General features: G+C 36.5%; 1 pseudogene; it reads right to left on the reverse strand.

Annotated features, from left to right (window-relative positions):
• Positions 1 to 856: 856 nt before the first annotated feature.
• LOC108957389 lies at positions 857 to 4,528 on the reverse strand (annotated as a pseudogene).
• Between the last annotated feature and the right edge of the window lie 4,460 nt (positions 4,529 to 8,988).

The following is an 8,988-nucleotide window of genomic DNA, read 5'->3' on the forward strand; positions in this document are numbered from 1 at the left end:
GGTTATTTGGAAGGAAAAGGTCCTAAACCTTATTGGTTAGAGAGGGAGGAGGAAAAAGAAACTTTTACGGACTGATCGGATATGGAAGATAATGACGTGCTCGAGGTTAGCTCTGAGGATGAAGATGCAGCTTGACCAGTAGGAACCATCAGTGAATTGGAGGATATGGCAGGTGGAGACAGCTCCTTCATGGATATTGCGAAACTGACAAAGCAGACAAGCCTCATAATTCGATTTAAAGTCAAATGCTCTTCTTCGAGTTGTCAAGATAACTTGCTTTTTCAGTCTTTTTCTTCACAGGTTCAAAGTTTTGGGCATCTGCTGTATAGATTTAATTAGACAAACTCCCATTTACATCTGTAAACTAAACCAATTGCGGACTGATCCAGCTCATTCCTCATTTGTCCTAAATATTGCCCCCTGAACTCCTGAAATCAATGATTCTGAAAGCACGTGCACATAATTTTTTAGGCAACTCTCAGGTCACCAGCAAGGACCTCAAAAGCAGTCTATGTGCAGTGGCCAGTTCAATCTCAGTTATCAGTCTGACTTTATACGTACTGCAAACCTAATCTCCTATTCTGAAGATGAACTTGCCACCCTGCATATGAATCTCAAATGTTGGGTCAAAGAGATGATTTGGCAGTAGCCATCATGGAGAACAAAGCCTATCTGCCATTATGATGATCAACATTCTTATTATTGCAGCAGTTACATATTGTCTCAAGCCAGATGGAGTCCTATGACCTTTCAATAGCATGCCTGCGCGACTAAGTTCTTAACAGCATGTAAGGTTGTCTTATATAAATTCAATTGACTTAAGATAAATTGCAGCAGCAGAAAGGATACTTCAGCCTCAACCTAGCGATATATTTTGCATTTGATACACAAAGGTGACAATGTAGTTGAAAAACCTTTTCAGGTAAACATCACAACAAGAGAAAGTATTTCATGTCATTAAAGAATGGTTTGCTGTCAAGCACACGAAACTTAGGGGCATCCATGACAAGGGAGACAAAGTGTCAACAGCAGAGAAATGAAATGAACAAGTGCTTGGGACATCCATGATTGGAAGCGACTCTGAAGGTGACAATGGACAGATGTCACCCTGCATATCGAATATTAGGATGCAAAAGAAGACAGAGGAAGCTGTCAATACAATGACTAATATCAAATTGCAGATTAACAAGCACTTCGCCTGGCCTTCCTGGTTGGAGAGACTTCTTTAGTCCTTCACGTCAGCGATGCCTCTTGGTGTTATCTGAAAATGTTTGTTTGTCAAGTTCAACATATATGGAATATCTCAATCTCATCTTATTGACAGACCAGCTCTTGCTAAATTTTCTGACAAAATTGAGTGATGGTCTTGATAGATGTGCATCATGTACGTAACAGAGCAGCTAATTATAATATACCAGTCCTATTACTATCTTATTAGGTTCCGCCAGTATAGCAGTTTGGAATTTGATTTAATATAATATTAATAAATATAAGGCATCCTCCAAATAATTCAAATCGAAGCAATTGGATGAGGAAAATTCTCGATATCCACTTCTTTTTGTTTAATTCCTCTGCACAAAATCCGCATACAACGTGTTCATGGATCTCCCGGCAACATCAAGTATGCTGTGAGTATCATGCTTAGATCAGTTCTCCACCAATCCCTATGTAGACACAGTATCAACTTTCTCACAGATTTTGATATAGACTTCTAGATATGTTACTTTGTCTCTGCAGTATGATGTGATAAGTTTCAATAAATTATATAACTAGAGGAAGATCTGGCGCAAAAAGTATATAGCTTCAGCTTCAGGTAGGTTTGGGGCATCAAACACCTCGCAGACATGCTTGCTTCCCTCTGACTTTCCTAAACATCAAACTAATTGTGGCTGCACGAGCCAGAACATGCCTGCCTGCAAGTTTCATTAGGTCTGATGACACACCTCCGCGTGGATCAGCTAAGACTGAAACGAACAAAGACAGTCATAAATAAAAAATTAAAAAATTAAAAAATTAAAATCCTTTTCCTATGTCATGGACTGCAGCTACTGTATGCATCACCAGTTTACACCAAACAGCTGGTTCTTGAGATTTACAAGAATTCGTATGAGCTTTGTGCAGTCCCCAAAATGCTATTTGTCAGTGTGCAACCATCAAAGGGCTAAATTGGATAAGAACTTTGAATGGATGCTGGACTATGTGGGAGAAATGAGATGTGATGCAGTACCTTGATTGGTCATGAACACTGCCCGTTAGATTCCTCGGCTATCTTAATTAAAAGTGAGAGCATTTGTGCCAATTTTTGCTGCAATCCGGAATTCGTTAGTGTCAAACCAGATAAGCTGCAGAATAACAACTCGCATGATTTGATGGTTTCAGGATCAACCTGGCGCTCTGCAAGTTCTCTTCCAGTAAAATCCACTTGGAAGAGAGCGATCACCGAATCCACAATCTGAAAAAGGCACTCACCATAGATCAACCATCCAGACCTCAGAAAATCTGTAGGGTTTGATTCTTGAGCAGTGTCTCACCAGTAATTTGAATGGTTTTTCAGACATTTTGGCAGCCAAACCAAGAAGCAAGTTGTCCTGATGCTCAGAAGTAGAGGGACGGGCATATATGATCTTCAAATTCATGGAAAGACTAGATTACAGCAAGTACACTAGCCAAAAAAGTAAGAGTTGCCACCAGTATAGAAAGCACTGCTTACATTATCTAGGACCGCACCCGGATCCATGCCAAATCTCTTGGCAACTGGCACAAAACAGAAACAGATAGACACTCCGTTGGTTGCTCTTCCAGGCCTTTTTCTTCTAGATCGGTTTTCAAGGATGCATTCGATCGGGCCGACTGCAGGTGTACTAAGTAAAGAAAGTGCACATGCGCTCACATGGAGAGACAATGTTTATGAAACACAAGCAGCTTTGTCGAGGTCAAGAAAAATACAGACAGACTGTCATAGGATACAAAGTCCATGTGGTCAAGAAAAATACAGACAGATTGTCATAGGATACAAAGTCCGTTGCCATTTCCTCCTCTCATGTGAGTTGGCAGCCGAAAGTTTTTTTATGAACATGGAATCCACAAGCCATTAATAAAGAACGATTGAAAACAGGGGTATATACTGTTGTAGGATTTGCAAATAAAGTAGAGTATCTTCAAGCATCACATTCAACTAATGATCAACCCAACTCAGAGTCTGACAATAACTAAGGCTTTTACTCGGTTATGACACAGTACAAACTCTTCTGGCCTTTTCCTGCTTGGTTTGAGCCACTGTATATGCGTTCTAGTACACTGACTGCAGATTACAGAAAATGAGATTGCCATACTTCCAGAATCACCTAATACACATGTTCTGATGCCAAGATCACCCACATTTTTATTTTTCGTAGAAATTCAATCATTATGTTACTATATGGCATTGTCTATATGAACAAAAAATGCAACAGAAATTAACGACAGAAACCCAATATCCAATTCAGACCAACCTGAGTAGTAACACACAGGGTATGTGCGAGCTTTGTTTTCCCAGACCTGAAGTGACATTAGCAGCATTATCTGAGAAAGCCAACTAACAAAAGCAACTAAAAGTGCATCAAAGGTAAGGTCTTGGGAATGTGATCTTCACCCAGATTTGCCAAATGCTTCCGTAATTGCCAGAGTTTCAAAACCACCTGTTTAACATCGCCAAGCCAGTGAAATTTGTTTTTGTTGAAATGCATGAAGAATAAGACACACGGTCCTCAAAAGAAAGTTCATTACTGGCTAAAAGCTCATCGAGGGCTTGGCTTCCAGTTGTGATGCGAACAGCCAACTTTCTCTGGAAATAAAGACATTAAAGTACTTCAAGCAACACAAATGCTCATTTGCAGGCTTTATTTCAAGGGTTAATAAGTCATTGAGGTATTCCGAAGATGCTTACAGAAGTTCAAATTGATTGGAGCCACCATCTCAGCTCAAGAAGAATTTAAGCTCTAGCCACTATTTTTTCAGCTGCTACGCATATCTTGTCAACTTTTGCCTCAGATAATCCTTTTATTCCAGTTAAGTGCTACCAAAGAAAAAAAAGAAAGAAAAGAAAAAGCAAATCACTCGGCCAAATAAGAATACGTTCCTCAACTTAAATCTCAGGACTAAAGATCAGATATACCTTCTTTGTATGCATCATCAAGCCATTGCAAGTGTAGATTCCTGCATCCTGGAGCTTTTTCACATCTCCAGCATTTATTCCTTGAGAAATAACTGCAAACAAAATAAAGGAAGAAGTTCAGAGAAAGAAAATGAGTACAACTCACCATCATGTTAAACTCTATGTTTTCTGGTGAACAACTCACCAAAACTCATTACGAAAGCGATCAGATGAAGACAGAGCGGTTGCCTACACCCTGTTTTGCCGTAACTTACGTCTGTTTGTCAATCGTTTCGAGCAGGTCTTCTGCTTCGTCATTGACGTCCTCTCTTTCCACTATCTTCTGCTCTTCGGCTCTGAACATCAACGAGCGAACACGAGACGAAACTCAGAATCATCGTTGCCGGCAATCGCGCACCAGAAAAGAACATGAACTGAAATCAAGCGGAGATCGCGAAACTCAGTTGAGGGACGAAAGCATCTTCGACGACGATGGAGTTGCAGGAGAAGAGACTTTCGAATTTTTTCTGCGGATTTTGGAAACGATCGCAAATCAGAGGGAATCTTATATATATATATATATATATATATATAGAGAGAGAGAGAGAGAGAGAGGCGGGAAGCATGGAAGAATGGCTCTCCGCTTATTATTATTATTTTTTTCTTTTTTAAGAAAAAAGAGGTTTGACTGAGTTTCGTTATTCTGAGACAGATGCTTATAAATTGAGGTTTAATAGATCTGTTTTAAGAATTTGTCAGATAACACTACTAAAGAGGGAGAGGAAAATATTGGTTTGATTTTTTTTTAAATATATTTCACATTATAAATATTTTTTTTTCATTTAGCTTGGTTTTATATTCATCTTAATCATGATCAACTTATAATTTTCTTAAATTAAACTACATTAAGTTCTTCTTAGAAAAGGAAAATAATCGATCTAACTAGTTTAATTGCATTATGTTCAAACTCCATTCTTATTGCTCATAGAATCATGAAAATATCAACGAACAATTGAGTGATTCGAAATGGCTAGTAAGAACTTTCTCGTGACTGGTGTGATTGTACTATATTTAGCTCGGCACACATCCTAAAATTTGTAACTTGGTGATTCAGTAAAAGGTGATGAACATGGAGCATATGTTTTCTTTTGTTGAACAAAGCGCACATTTAATTTTATTTAATATCGAACTTTTTTTACTCCAATTTACAAAAATAGGCAAATCATACTTAAAATGTAGAACTATTAGTATTCTCCAACATATTTTTCCTCATATTTTTCCTAATTTTTTTATATAAGTTTTTAAACATATGTAAAATGAGATGAGATGTTTAGGTCTCTATAAATTACAAGATACAACATTTGGTTTCGATATGGTTTGATTTTTTTTTCACTAAACTTTATTATGATTTTAAATCGGATTTTTGATGTAATCTCAAACGCCTCAATTTTATAATTAAAAAAAAAACAAGAAATCGCCATTTATAAAAACCCTCGAGCTCTTTTAATTATTTAAGTCAAAATAATTAAAATGACAAGCCGTCCCGTCTCTATTGCCATTCCCTCTACTTCGTGCCTTTCTTCTTCTTCTTCTTCTTCTTCTTCTTCTTCTTCATTCTTTGCACAAACCCTGCCTGAAATCCCATCCAGCTTCTGTTGAAGTCGAGATTGATGCTGATCGAGTGATCCGAGAGAGGTGGTAATCGTGCATATACAGCGATCTTCTCAAATTCTTAGCAAACTCACTGGAGATGATGTTGAGTAATTTGCTTCCAAATGTTGCAGCTAGATTTCTTCTCGTGCGCATATAAACCATGATATCTAAAACTGTATGTGACAAATCAAACTATTGCTACTATATAGCTAAATATATTGCACTGCATCATTTTCTGGTTTTTGCTTTATATCAAAATCCAATGGTTGATAGATATCATTTCTTTTGATTGTGGCGATTAGATCTCTTCTTAAGCCTGACAAGGTCCTACAACCTCTCAATAGCATGCCATGCTCAACTAAGAGGGTGTATGACAACCCAAAATTTCTGTTCCAGAAATAGTTTTTTTTTCCGAGACACTGCTTTCTAAAATAGAAATCCATTTGATAAACCTATTCAGTTTTTCTATTTCGAATAGATTTCTATTCCGAAATAGGTTTTGAAGAAAATCGAAGCTAAAATTTTATACTTTTGATTTCCGGAAGAGAAATCAGAAATAATTTCTCTCACTAAACCCTAATTTTGGTAAGTCCTCCCTCATCTCCTCTACATCTTTGCCTCCTCCTCCTCCTCCGCCTCTTCTCATTTTATTAAAAATAAAAATAAAAATATTCATTTTATTCATTTAAAATAAAAATAAATATATTCATTTTATTCATTTAAAAATAAAAATAAATTTATTAAAATAAATAAATTAGTTTTATTTATCATTTTATTTTTATTTTCCTTGAGTGTTTTGCCAAATAATTTTTTTATTTTTTATTTTTATTTTTTAAAATAAATTTATTCGTAAAATAAAATAAAATAGAATAAATAAAATAAATTTATTTAAGGATATTTTAATTTTAAAATAAAATGATATTTTATTTTAAAAATAAAATGATTTTTTTATTTTATTTTTTATTTTATTTTATTTTATTTATTCATTATTTTTTTGTTACTAAATCATTTTTATTTTTATTTTTTTTATATTAAAGGTCATCGGTCATCGCCGCTGCCATCCAAAAAGGAAGAAATTTTGTGTCATTATCAAATGAATTTCTATTTTTAGAGTAGAAATTTTGTATTGTTATCAAACGGTTATTTTTGCTTAGAAACTCTTCTAGAAATAGAAATAGAAAAATCTATTTTTGTTCCAGAAACTATTTCTGGAACAGAATGATTGTCATGCGCACCCTAAGTTCCTAAGAGCATATAAGGTTCCTAAGAGCACAAATGTTAACTTTTATCCCTCTTGACTAAGATTTATTAGCATCTTAAATTGAAGTCTGTGCGATGCCAAATCAAAAGCTTATCGTTAAATGCAAAATTTTTAAAGAAAGGTCAAGCATCAGTCTTAGCTCCAACTGGAGCAACAAAAGGAGTAATGTACCATGGAGGTTGAACATCAACCTCATTTGGAGCACTACGAAGGTTTTCCAGATCTCATACGATTGAGGAGAAAGAGGGGCATCAATGTTTATCGGTTATAATCACTTGCTATCATCTTTTGTTGCATAGCAAAAGGCATTGTGTGCATTTTGACTCCATTTGTATAAGAGTCATATATGGGTTCGGTCTAGTTTCAAGGTTAACCCAGAACCAACCAATAATTTTTTATTTCATCTTTTGTACTCCTTGAAAGGGCAACCGAGGACCATACCGACCCAATGGGTTCGATGATAAGTGAGATTAGCTAAGGAAAGCAAACGATGAGGATCAAATGGGGTGAGCGTTGAATAGAATGAGCATGGAATGTTGAGCGGGGAGTAACAAGCTAAGCGAGCATCAAGCGGCGAGTAGCACGAGTGACCCAAAGCGAGCGAGGCGAGTGTTGTGTGGCAATCTTTCAATTTTGGCAATTTGAAGACTAAGAGGACAAATAAGATAAAAGAGAACGAATACTAGAGGAAGATGACATAAGATGCCTTTTTGGACGTCGTGAGGACTCCTCACAAAAACATTTTCTTCATTCGTAAATTATAACTATTGACATCATAAAAGACATTAAAAACCTAAGTTATTAAAGAACAATGTAAAATTACTTGAACTCCTCACTGAAAGGCTATTTAATGTTATTGACATAGTTTATTTTTGTCACGCCCCAAACCCCGAGTGCGTGCTCATCCCTCTCTGGTCGATAATATTTTGCGACTTTCCAGGACGAGTCACCAACCCTTTTTGTTTTAATGCACATGTGAAAAGCAAAAATAAATACCATGACAATAATCATCTTGGGATAGAAAAGCAGGATAACAGATTCACAAAATGAACATGTTTTTATATTCACATAGAGTCATGTACAAGGTTTATGACCAAAAAACTACAAAGATTGGCTTTCCAAAAAGAAACGGCCTTAATTGGCCTACACTTCCAATCACCTCCTCTCAGCTCCGAGTACTCCACTTGACAATCCTAAAAATTTAACCCACGATGGGGAGAGATATAAATCTCAACGAGTTCACGCTCTAAACCCTGATTAGGAGGGAAATACGCCTAGAAGCGTCCTAACCACACAATCACACAACCAAGGAGACTTACCTCGTCTCAGATTCACCTTGCAAGTTAGTACAGTTTATATCTCAGGCAATCACAAAAGTACGAGCAATAAATAAGCTCCAACAACTGGAACGCCACACTTAATTCTCAAACCAATACAAGGATCATGATTATAAGACCAAATCATTATGGCACGTCTCATACCATGCCACATAATTTTATCCCATAAACTAACACATTCAACTCAATTAAACATGTGTTTCTAGTTTTAATCTTGGCTTATAGCACGGCCTCCTCTTTGTTTGGCAATCTTCTAGCATTTCCATGCTTCGTCTCACCCCATTGAGCATGGCACGTCTTTATCAGACGACTTTCCCAAGGAGCATAGGGTCCAAAATCTACTGTGACCGACTTCCCGTTGTCTAAGGGCGTTCCACATAGGGGTTACCGTCCAGCTTAATAGCTCAGAACAAGTTCTCTTAACCAACACACAATCACTCAATTATAGACCAAGGCATTGTGCATTGCACTCAAATACCTCAATTAAAATGGTGAACTTGGCATTTTTCTTTGTATTAGAAATACATGATAAAATAGTCGTGTGTGGATACATAATCAACTCAACACAAAAAAATTGATATCTTTCAATTTAAAATCCCACTATT

Source organism: Eucalyptus grandis, chromosome 2, assembly GCF_016545825.1.
Source record: "Eucalyptus grandis isolate ANBG69807.140 chromosome 2, ASM1654582v1, whole genome shotgun sequence".
Taxonomy (NCBI): Eukaryota; Viridiplantae; Streptophyta; class Magnoliopsida; order Myrtales; family Myrtaceae; genus Eucalyptus; species Eucalyptus grandis.